This window comes from Mixophyes fleayi, chromosome 4 (assembly GCF_038048845.1).
Source record: "Mixophyes fleayi isolate aMixFle1 chromosome 4, aMixFle1.hap1, whole genome shotgun sequence".
Classification (NCBI taxonomy): Eukaryota; Metazoa; Chordata; class Amphibia; order Anura; family Limnodynastidae; genus Mixophyes; species Mixophyes fleayi.
The window spans coordinates 206,054,168-206,067,457 of NC_134405.1; positions in this window are offsets into that span (position 1 = coordinate 206,054,168).

A 13,290-nucleotide genomic window follows, 5' to 3' on the forward strand; every position below is an offset into this window, starting at 1 on the left:
TCTAAGCTGTACCCAGATAGCTTATAAGCACTGCATGAATCTACAGCCTTTGCTGTTATTTTACACTGCTATCTCTCCCACCTATCCCCTTCACTTGACACTGCAGCCCCAGAAGTTGCAGCATATAGGGAGCAGAACTACGAGATGGCTTTATGGTGAGTACAGGATATACAGTGGCCAAGGAAGCTCAGAATTATTTCATGTAACTTGTGCTTGGTAAGCTAAGGGCTCATATACTCTACTCTGTTACATAATCCTAAATCTTTAGCAGTTAGAAATAGTAAGCACTTTAAACATGATCTAAAAAGTGTAATCACTACTCTGTTGCATCTCTCTTGTGCCATATATAGTAATAATAATGCACCAGTTTGTTCTGCATTACTTTCCACTTGGGAAAAAACACTGTAATAAAAGACTTGGGATTAACAAAGGGAAGTGGCTCTGCTTGCATGTTAGAGGAAAATAGGAGTTTAATAAATGAGGTCAAATGGCATATATTGCATAGTAGTCTAGTTGGACTACTGTAAATAAGTGCTTATATGATCCTGTCACATAGCAATAGTTTGGGGTTCAGTAGGTTGTTTGAGTGCAGAAAGATATCAATGTAAGTTGATTGAATAGAGGAGTGGTAACCAGGTGGAATATTTTAGGTAGGTTAGTAAGGCGATTTGGGAAATTGAGGAGCTTGTGTGTAGAGGTGTGTATTCAAGGACTACTTGAAAGTTTGGAAGTTAGGGAAAGTCTGGCGCATATAAATGTGTGGATAAGAGGCGTAGGTGGGGGGGGTAAAGTTGGGAATTCTCATATTTTCACTGATTTGAAAATATTTCATATTTGATTTTGTAAAGTACAGGTAACCAATGTAGGGACTAGTGGAGCAGCAGTAGAATATTTTACAGGGGGGTAAAAATGTTTGTAGGGGTGAGAGTCTGCCAAGGGGAAGTCTAGTAAGGAAAATAATGTGAATATTCTAACCGAACTGAATTATATTTACTGTGAATTCCCTTTTCGTCGAGATACTCCATGGCAGCCAAACAACGTCTTTGAGCAACTTTCCAAGCTGTTCCTAAAGCATGTAAGCATATTGAGTAACATGGGTGGCAGTATTGGGGTGCCATGGAATATCTCAAGAAAAAGGAATTAACGGTAAACTTAGCTTATTTCCTCTTCAATCCTCCATGACAACCAGTAAAATTGCTTGGGTACATCCCATAATAGCAGGAAAGGCAACTGATACCTGATCAGCCATATGTGCTGCATAATCAAAGACAAGTTTATTAAGCAGTTGTGTGGAGAACATGTCTCCCCAACGGTGCATCAGCAGATAACATTACTTCCAGTACATAATATCTTGTGAAGGTTTTAATAGATGACAGTCATTTTGCAGAAATCCCAAAAGTTGCCACTGCTTTTGTGTGATCTTCGTGATTTCTGACACCTATTTTTCTAACACCTTATTTCTGTTTCTCTTGTATCATCGTCCTTTTATTTACACAGAGCCACTAATTCCGCAGCGCTGTACAGAGAACAGCCTCTGCCCCAATAAAGCTTGCAGTCTAAATTCACACACACACACACACTAGGGTCAATTTGATAGCAGCCAATTGACCTACTAGTATGTTTTTGGATTGTGGGAGAAACACCAGAGTGGCCGAAGGACACCCAAAAAAACACAGGGAGAATATACAAACCACACAGATAAGGCCATGGTACGCCTGAGTAATAACTTCTTCTCTGATCCATTTTGAGATGCTCTGTTTGGATGGTGCACATCCTTTCCTGGCTCTTGTCAGAATTGCAAAGAATTGTTCTGTGTTTCTAAATCCCTCTGGTCTGGAAAGTACACATAGATTGCTCTGACTTAATCAAATGTGTGTAAGTTTATCAGCTAATTGCAAACAAAAGCATGGCAATGTGATTTCTTGATTTAATCTGAAAAGTTGACAACACTTTAAAAGGACTATATCCAGCGTTCTTGCCTACTACACTACATGGCCAAAAGTATGAGAACACCTTCTAATTAGTGTGTTTGGCCATTTCAGCCACACCCATTGCTAACGGGTGCATAACAGTAAGAGTACAGCCATGCAACCTCCATAGCCATACATTAGTAGTAAAATGGATCATACTGAAGAGCTTGTGACTTTTAATGTGGCCTCTTGTCACAGGATGCCACCTTCAGTTCATCAAATTGCTGCCCCCGGTCATCTGTAAATGCTGTTATTGTAAAGTATCCAGGAGCAACAGCTCTGCTGTGAATCAGTAGGCCACACAAGCTCACAGAATGGGAGTGCTGAAGCATGAATTGCATAAAAAAATACTCACTACAGAGTTCCAAACAGCCTCTGGAAGCAATGTCTGCAAAAGAACTGCTTGTCGGGAAATTCATGAACTGGGATTCCTTGGCCGAGCAGCTGCACACTCAGACTTAGATCACCATGCGCGTTGTCGAACGTTGAGTGGTGTAAAGCACATTGCCACTACTCTGGGCAGTGGAAGCACATGGAGTGACGAATCACACTTCACCACCTAGCTGTCTAATGGATGAATCTGGGTATGGCGGTTCCCAGGACAACGCATTCTACCTGAATGCATACTGCCGACTGTAAAGTCTCGTGAATGAAGAATGGTTTGGATATGTTTTTTTTTTGTTTTTTTTATAGTTTGGCCTGGACCCATTAGTTAAGGGTTTTCCAAACCCAGTCCTCAGGGCTCCCCAACAGTGCAGGTTTTCCGGATCACATGTGACACAATTAGGACCACCTGTGGATCTGTTACAATGTGTCAGTCAGTAATGAATACACCTGTGCTCCAGCAAGGAGATATGGAAAACCTGCACTGTTAGGGGGCCCTGAGGACTGGGTTTTGGAAACCCTGTATTAGTTCCAGTGAAGGGAAATCTTTGTGCTACAACATAAAACGACATTTTAGAGAATTGTGTGCACATGCATTGTTATGTTGAAACCGGAACGATCTTTCCCCAAACTTGCTATTAAGCAAAGTCCATCAAAAAATAGATTATTAATTATTATTAATTTTTATTTATAGGGCGCTACTCAGTGTCCGTAGCGCCGTATAGGGACAAACAAAATTACAATACGAGGAGAGACAGCACAGTACAGTAAACAATAAACACAATAACTCAGAGCTCAAAGCACAGCTAGGGGTAGAGGAGGGGAGAGGGGAAGGTCCGCATACGACAGAGCCCAAGAAGCAAGGCACGGGTGACGGGGAGACCCCCAGGGGGGAGAGGAGGAAGTGAGAGGGCACGGGAGGGGGGAAGAAGGTCCTAGAGGAGGAGGGCAAGGTAGCTGGAGAGCAGAGTGAAAGTGGTGAAGACAGGAGGAGAGGGTGACCCTGCTCAAAGGAGCGTACAATCTAAGGGGTGGGGTAGACAGACAGACAGACAGAGAGACATGGGGGAGAGAAGGAGATTCCTGATTTTGGTGTGGAAGAACTTTGCTGTCCTGCACAGAGCCCTGACCTCAACTCCATCCAAAACTTTTGGGATGACTTTGAAAGAGCCAGACCTCAATAGTGCTCTTGTGGCTGAATAGATGTTGATCCCTGCAGTCATGTTCCAATGTGAAATGGAAAGCCTTCCCACAAGAGTGGAGGCTGTTATTAATGCTCATGATTTTGTGATGAGATGTTCAAGAATCACACATGGGTGATGTTCGGGTGCCCACATATTTTTGACCATGTAGTGTATCTTTTCTGTGTAGACTTTCAAAACGTGTTATTTGCACCACAATACCTGTGGTTGTCCAACTCTACAGGCAGAATGCATTGCCACCATGAATATCACTTTTATTATAAGCCAGTTTAGGGAAACCTTTTGTAAATGCTCAAATGGATCAGACATCAGTGTTGAGAACTAAAGTGAGAACCAATTATGCCACAAAGGACATTAATACAAGGATGAATTCTCTTCACTGCTTGAAACAAAACTAAGCTAGTACTACTGTCTTTTGATCTGTTTCAGGGTGCGAACATTTAGAGGAAATGCATGGAAAACAAACTAGTTTAAAGGTCAATGGGATTGCTAGAGCATCTATCCATTCTGTTCCTGAACTTTGTGATCAGAGAATAACCTGGGCACTTTTCTGTTTTAATTTGTCACCATTATGTCTATGTGAGGGTGACCAAACTTTCTTGTTGGCAACTGAAATATTTCCTGATGCAGATTTCACTCTTAGATAAACTTGTTTTTAGCTAAACTAATTGGCTATGACATCCTGTTGCTCTTTATCCATTACATGACTGTCATTTCTGCCATCATGGTCCTGGTCACTCCCTGGCGGTTTACGGAGGAGACTGATAATATCACGAGACGCTTTCCTTGTAAGAGAGGATGAAGGGACTAAATTGTATTCCAGACTGTCTGAATTTGTGTTTTTGTTAAGTGATCATGCATCATGTGCTACCTTTTATAGGAGAAGAGCCCCACCAGTCTGTGGTACGTGAGTATTATCCAGTCTGGTTCTGAAAGACACTTCCAGTTCTTAGTGTTGGATTCTGCCACCAGTTGATTCTTGTTAATCTGAAGGCATAATCTAGGGATATTTGTCTGCAATCCCACTGAGTGAGCCTTACTGGAGGTAATGCCTTTTAGGAAAGCATTCCTAGAAATCAATATGCCCCTTCTTATTGTAATCTGATATTGCATGTGTAGTTGACAAGGCAATGACTGGATCATGATGTGTCTTTCATTTGGTAGAGTAGAGGACCACAACCTTTTAAATGATTGTGGTGCTGGTTGATAAACTGGCTATTGCTATTTCTGATTTTGGAACTGAACTGGTTTCTGTGCCTTTTCATCACTGAAGGGATATATACACTCTTATCTTTTCTGAATATACTGAGATTTTTCTACTTCATCCCATTCTTTAGGAAATAAAACTTTTGTACTACTTGTTGCATGAGAAAAACACTTTCTTTTACTAATCTCAAAGAGGAACTTTATTAGGTACACCTGCTCATTAATGCACATTTGTAATCAGCCAATCATGTTGCAGCAATTCAATGCATACAAGTATACAGACATGGTCAAGAGGTTCAGTTGTTGTTCAGACCAAACACCAGAATGGGGAAGAAATGTGATCTAAGTGACTTTGATCATGGAATGATTTTTGGTGCCAAATTGGTTGATTTGAGTATTTCATAAACTGCTGATCTCCTGGGATTTTCACACACAACAGTCTATAGAGTTTACAGTGATTTGGTGCACAAAACATCCAACGAGTGGCAGGTCTGTGTGCGAAAAAAACTTGTTAATGTGGGCAGCACAGTGGCCTAGTGGTTAGCACTTCTGCCTCACAGCACTGGGGTCATGAGTTCAATTCCCGACCATGGCCTTATCTGTGTGGAGTTTGTATGTTCTCCCTGTGTTTGCGTGGGTTTCCTCCGGGTGCTCCGGTTTCCTCCCACACTCCAAAAACATACTAGTAGGTTAATTGACTGCTATCAAAATTGACCCTAGTCTCTCCCTGTCTGTCTGTCTGTCTGTCTTTGTGTGAGTGTGTGTCTATATTAGGGAATTTAGACTGTAAGCTCCAATGGGGCAGGGACTAATGTGAATGAGTTCTATGTACAGCTCTGCGGAATGAGTGGCGCTATATAAATAAATGATGATGATGATGAATGAGAGAGGTCAGAGGAGAATGGCCAGACTGGTTCAAGCTTACAGGAAGGCGAAAGTAACTGCACTTACCATGCATTAGAACAGTTCTATTCAGAACAGCATATTTGAATGCACAGCACGTTGAACCTTGAAGTCGATGGACTACAGTAACAGAAGACCACACTTGGTTTCACTAAATGTAAGATAAAAACAGAAAACTGAGGTTACAGTGGACATAGGCTCACCTAACTGGACATTTGAAGATTGGAAAAACATTGGCTGGTCTGACACCTTGATTTCTGCTGCAACAGGCATGGTCGGGTCAGAATTTGGCATAAACAATATGAATCTATTGTTCCATTCTCCTTTGTGTCAATGTTGGAGGCTGATGTAATTGTGTAGGGAAAGTTTTTCTTGATACATATTAGGCCCCTTAATTGCAATTGAACATTCTTTTAAATGCCACAGCCTACTTGAGTATTGTTGCTGACCCTGAGCATTGCTTTATGGCCACAGTCTACCCATCTTCTAATGGCTTCTTTCAGCAGTATAATGCTCAATGTCACAAATCATGCATCTCAAGCTGGTTCCACAAACATGAAAATGAGTTCACTCTACTCCAGTAGCCTCCACAGTCAACAAATCTCCCACCACATCCCAAAAGTACTCTATGGTTTAATGGGAGATTTGCAGCATGAATGTGCAGTTGAAAATATTTAACAACTAAAAATAAAAATACAAATAATTTCTGGTGCTGAAAGACTAAACTCTGTAATAATTACTGGAAAGTTGGGGATTTAACCCCTGCAGCTGTAAAGAACCTGTGTGTTCAAAATAATCAGAGTGATCAAATCAAGTAATCTACAGAGCTGGGAATTGAGAACACCACTATCCACAAATGAATCTGTGAAACCATATACATTAAACAACACACTTTTATTACAAATATATATATATATCAGGGCCGGACTGGCTATCTGGCACTTCTGACAAATGCCAGAAGGGCGGATGGTCAGTAGGGCCGGTTCGAGCAGTCAGTGCACTGACCGTGCACTGGACGGTCAGTGCACCGACACTTCTAGGTTACATGGGCCGTGCGCAGCGGCATAGTGCAGGTCCTGGAAGGCAGGTGGCAACTGAAGAGTGGACAGGAGACAGAAACAGAAGAAGCTGAGAAGGTAGGTAAAGAAAACGGGGGGGAGGGGGGGAGTGGAGAAGAGAAAAGGTGCCACACAGTAACAGGAGGGGGGGTGAGAAGAGAAAAGGTGTCACACAATAACGGGGGGGGGGGGGGGGGAGGAGGAGAAAATGTGCCACACAATAACGGGGGGGGGGGGGGAGAAGAGAAAAGGTACAACACAATAACGGGGGGGGGGGAGAGAAGAGAAAAGGTGCCACACAATAACAGGAGGGGGAGGGGAGAAGAGAAAAGGTGCCACACAATAACAGGGGGGAGGGGAGAAGGGAAAAGGTGCCGCACAATAACGGGGGGGGGGGGGGGAGGGAGAAGAGAAAAGGTGCCAAACAATAACAGGGGGGGGGGAAGAGAAAAGGTGGCACACAAAAAAGGGGATAATATGTTTTGGGCCACTACTGTGTGGCATAATATGAACTGGGGGCACTATTGTGGCATAATATGATTTGGGGGCACTATTGTGGCATAATATGATTTTGGGGCACTACTGTGTTGTAAAATATGACTTTGGGGCACTACTGTGTGGTAAAATATGATTTCGGGGCACTACTGTGTGGCATAATATCAATTGGGGGCATGTACTCAGGCATGAGGGAAGCAGGAGAATGTTAATATAATGTGGGAGGTAGGCTATTAATTTAATGGTGAAGTTTAGGTGGGGGCTAATTATTTAATTTGCGCTATTTGTGGGGTGATGTGGGTTAATTTTATATTAGGGCCTAGCAATTTAAGAAAGGGTGATTGGACCTTTAATTTAATGATGGGGTGGTTTGGGGGCTATTAATTAAAAGTGGGACTGTTTGGGAAAAAAATGGTGAATATGAATTATTTAATGGCAGTGATGGTTGCGGAAACAGGTATATTTATTAAACGTAAATGCTATTTCATTTATTGCTGGGGTTGTTTGGAGGGAGGGAAATAGGTTTATTTATCAGCAGCAGCAACAGCTATTTATATTAAATGTGAATACTAGTATTTTAATGTTGGGGCTGGAGGGAGGCCTAATTATAAAACATGGGTTATATTGATTAAACACCAGGGCTGGTTGGAGTTTTCTAAATTACATGTACCCATTTTTTTTTCCAAATAGAGCCTCCAACATTCCAGTATCCAGACAAGCAGCAACTAAACTAAAGACACCAGGAGCCAGAGGTGGTGAAAGTAACAAGACAGGTAGGAGAGAGCAGGACAGTCTGCCAACTGTCCTGAATCTGGTGGGGAAGTCCCGAATTTTGGTGACTGTCTCGTCTAGTGAGATCTGGGCCGACTACAAGGACAATTGGGAGATATGTCCCGCTTCATACTGTACTGCTTGTGAAGGCAGAGCTGCGTGCAACTAACAGTATTGCACACAGTTTTGCATGTGTATTTGTCTAACATTTGTCTAAAATGATAGCCATGTTACATAATAGGGGCTCCCTGTCTTAAATACCCCGGGCCCCCCAAGTGTTAATCCAGTTCTGGTTAGCAAGAGGGAGCGGATAGCTGCTCCAAGTCTCTGGATAGGACACAGCCTGCGGAGCAAGCCGAGGAGCTCCAAGTCTCACAAGATTTGGTAATCTTGTGAGACTAAGAGCTTCCCTGCTCACTCTACAGAAAGTTCCCACCCTGATGGATGTCAGCAGCACCAGAAGCATAGATAAGTACAGTGGGCTGGGGGTGTCATAATGTGTCTCGGGGGGTGGCGTGATAAATGTAATGTTTTATTTTAATGTATGTATCATTGCCCCATGTTGGCCACACCCACAACACAATGTGGTCACGCATTTTTCGGTGCTGCCGCGCAGGCCCACCTCGGTTTCTTTCCTGTTGGAACTGAGGTGGACTCTAAATGCCAGGGCTGATTTTTAGTCCCAGTCCGTCCCTGATATATTTAGAACATAATAAACACTATAAAAAAACACATAAACATATATTCTGATCAGTGCACTGATCTAATAACTACTAACCCTATTTGAATAATGTTACAATGGATAAAAAAATATGAACTTAAAAAAACACACTTCATAATGTTCTTTCAACAATTCATCAGTAAGGAATAATGCTTTTCACATCCCACAATATTTAAAGTTTGTCCTCAAAAATTGTGAGATTATATTATGAAAAGTCACAGCAATCATCTATTATTTATATAAGCTTGCGAGCAGGGCCTTCTCACCTCTTTGTCTTTTTACCCAGTTTGTTTATTAGTTTACTGTGTTTGTCCCCAATTGTAAAGCGCTACAGAATATGTTGGCGCTATATAAATAAATGATGATGATGATGCTATAGATCACTTGATCATGTTTTGATATGCTATTAAATGCATAAGATGATCCTTATATACACATATCCCCCTGGGTATTTAGCTGAATCACAAAAGCACTGAATATTTAATTGTATATGTAAAATATTATTTTCGCAGCAGACTGTCAGCGTGTAATTGGAATACATTAATTTCTATCAGAAGCCGCAGACTTGTGGTGTGTAGTGAATTCGGGTTTAGCAAATAGAACTCAAATGCATATAAATACCGTAGAGACTGGCAATCTCGGGGAAAAAAGCTTCCAGGCGTTCTGTTCACATAATCACTGTTGCTATTGCCTGCTTAACTTGATATTTTCTGCTCTATCCTCCTGATGCATGCTGGCTGTACAATGATGCGTCTCTGCAAGCAGTGCTGTAGAGGCTTTCCTGTTGTTTAATAGAACACTCAGGGGCAGACAGGATAGATGTTAATTATAGGGCATCCCGACTATCAGCTCCTTCAATTGATCAAGGGGCCTGGGAATTGCATGCTGCCCAGAAGACAATTTCACAATCAGTAGGCAAAAAATTGTCACAGACTCTACAAGAGTACCCCTAATTTAGGGGCTTGCATAGAGCGGGTGCTCTTTGCTTGGGTTGGACTCTAAACTAGACTAAAACTGCTTTCTAGGGAACAGGGAACGCTGATTCAAGTTCTGAGGTCCTCTGTGCTTGGTCTTTCATGTTGGAGTCCTTAACACCAGATGGGGTATGCACATTTTTAAATTTGAATACAAAATTCCATACCTTGCACCACATTTAATTCCAAAGGTAACATTTAGCAGCCCCCGGGTAGCCAGCCCACATCTTCGTTTTGCACCACCAGTGTTGCATAGTTGGGAGCACAGAAGCAGGTAAATATCTTGCTACCTGTCCCCTCTATCCTCAGCTAGACAAGAAAAAGGAAAATAACACATGGAAAGAGGAGGAGCTGCACTATATAATACCTGGTGGCATTTCTATTATCCTGTCTCTACCTGATGCTAGAAGTGGACTAATTTATTGTCATAGCTGACAGGACTGAAAATGAAAACAAGATAAAATGGAAGACTTGGAAAAAAATATTAGATTGTGGGCATACCTAAAAGGGTAACTAATGAAGAGGGGCTACAACTCATTTACAGCAAAATTACATAATGTTTAGTATTAAATGAAAAATTTAAACTTATACTGTTGTAATGTGAGGATGACATACTATCTGTCCTGTAGAAGTTCAAGCATTTTTCACAAAATTGGGTAATAGTTTTGTTTTTTATTTCACAATAAATTACTTAATATACTAATGATTATAACTAACTGTGACACAGCTTTGACTTCTATTATTGGCTAACATAAAGGTTATAATGTGAGTGGTTGATGGAAAATGTATGTTTCTCAGGAACTCACAGTATAGCCCTAAAGTCATTTTACCCAAGGAAAGTGTGCTGAAATTTGTTTTTGGACATTTTTTCCTCTTGTATTTTGTTGTTTTACCTCCCAACTGACTGATATACTGGTCACTTGTTTGTGGTGAAGTAAGACTGCACACATGAAATATATGAACGTCTAAATGTTAAATTGGATACATGTCACTAAAAACACTGTACTGCATTCACTTTGTAAGAGAACAAATATTTTAAAACATCTTTAATCCTTGAACATGGATGTTGCTCTAATCAAAGAATGAAATCTTAGCGAGAAAAGAGAACTCAAGTTGAATTAGATATTGGGGTGGCCACATTACCATTTCTCCCTGTGTCTATAACAATTTTTTTAAAAAAACACAGCGATTGTAATGGATAAAATGAATTGAATGTGAAAAACAGTCTCCAGTGAAATAGACAGAGGGTAGATTTGTTAAGGTTGAAATGTTGAATGAAAATACTTTTCACACCTGTAAGGTTTATAACTAGTTATTCTGTTACATGATTAACAAACTTTCCTTTATCAATTAAATATTATTCTAGATGGAGACCTGAAATATGTAATGGACATCAGGATATATATTCAAGATCTTAAAGCAACCCATAGACGGGGGTGTCGATTCAAGTTATGGTATATGGAGTTCACCGAGAGATTATCAGATTTCCAGACTTTAAATGTTTCTTAATTAGTCAGTGGAAAGTTTTTTCTACAGAACATAAAGTCCTGGAAAATCATACCTTTTTATTGTAGGACACATTTAAGGCTAATATAACAGCTTACTGGATACCTTTTCAAAAATTTAGAGTACGGTTTGTTTTTCTTTTATACTATAACTTATCTTGAATATGTAATAGATTTTTCGCAAATGAAAAATGAAATTTTTAAAGACAAAATCTGTATTTAAGCATTGGCTACATTTTAAAGAGAATTCTCAAAAAAAAAAGTTTTTTGAGCCTCTGACGGATCTGAGAAATGATCAAATCTTTTCAAAGGTTTCACACACAGGATCGGATTATAAATATAAAACAGTAGGAAGGAAGGAATGTAAGCCAGCGTTGTTCAAAAATACCTTCTAGCAATCTTGCTTATATAGCAAACTTATTCAAAAGATGGAAAATAATCTCTGTATAACACAATCTCTTATTAAGATATCAATATTTTATTAAAAATAATGGCAGATAGGTTATCTATATTTTTCCCGTAATTAGTACATCAAAATCAACTTGGATTTGACGAGGGAAGGTCTGGAACCAATAATATTAATAGAATAATTAATATAATAATAGCACTGATAACTCATGCAAGAAGGCTTTCAGTAGAAGACTATTCTCTTATCGGTGCAGATAAAGCCTTCAATACCGTTAATTGGAATTATCACAAAATAATATTGAAATAATTTTTGCATTTTTGGGAACTTTAACGCTATTTACAGTATAAAACTGAAACATTTAATGATGGTAAGTGGGGGACGACAAGGATGTTGACCCCATTCCTCTTTAAATCTGTTTAAGAGCTGCTGGTACAAACTTTAAGAATTTTTTTTTTACTCTGCCATAAAATTGGGTCATGGTGACCATAAACTAGCAATTATTGCTGATTATATGGCTTTGATTGAAGGACAACTTCAACAAATTGATTCTCTAGGATAATTTTATTATCTACCGGTGCTTTAATTTTTTGGGGACTTTATACATTATTTTATAAAACCTATGGAGAACTATAAGCACAATATATTTTAAAATTTTCCCTTTCTATTTATAATAGCCAAATTAAAGTAAGGAAAAGTGGAAAACAGTGTCACTCTTCAAGTAAAAATTATTTATGATTTCGCTTTACTTAATACATTTTTAGAAGCAGTTAAGACATAGACAATGAATACTGGGTTCAGTATCAGTCTGACTTGAGTTGGAAATGTTTAGGAACATATATTTTGGCAGAGGTGTGGAGGTAAAAACATTATAAAATTCTGCATAGAGCATGTTACACTTTTAATGTAAAGTATAAGCACATTCTATGTCAGAAAGAAAAGTCCAAAGTGATGTTTTCTATCTTCTAATATTTTTTCATCTCATGTGAACTTACCCTCATATATAAATTAATCTAATGCGATTACTTGCTTATTGGGTAAGATTATGAAGATTAACCACTTCAACGCTGAGACTCTTCTCATTCCTGTGCTAAACACTTGTGCCCTCATTCCATATTTATTTAATATCTACTGGGCAAAAACGATCATCAGGCAAGAAAAACAAACAAGGCTACCATAGTTTTAAAGAGCATACTTCCCTTTCAAACAAGAGTACCCCCAGCTTTCTAAGTGCCAGGGATAGACACTGGCATCCTAAATTCGTTTGGATATCCATGGCATTTCCCATAGACTTTAACGGGCTGTGACGCATGTTTCTAATGGAGGAAAGATTCCTTTCCTCTAGCAGCATCAGGAAACCCACAGATCACAGTGGGAAGTGATCTATTAGATTTATCACCACCTTAAATGCAGAGGAGGAGTGGGACTTAGCACTTTATGAGGGGTTCATGTAGAGGACAAGTCTCACTCACATTTCTATCCTTGTATATGTTTTATTTGTCTAGCAATACCCATCCCAATTTGTTAAAAACTTGGGACTACCTTTTTGATATTTTTGCTGCTTATATATTAAGATGGAAGTTTATTTAATATGCGGTATCCATGTACCTGAAGGTCACCGTAAGCCAGTTGGAGGCTTTGTTTCCTCTTTTTCGTCTTTTGCTTTTCTTTTATAATTCAAATCAAATTATAATT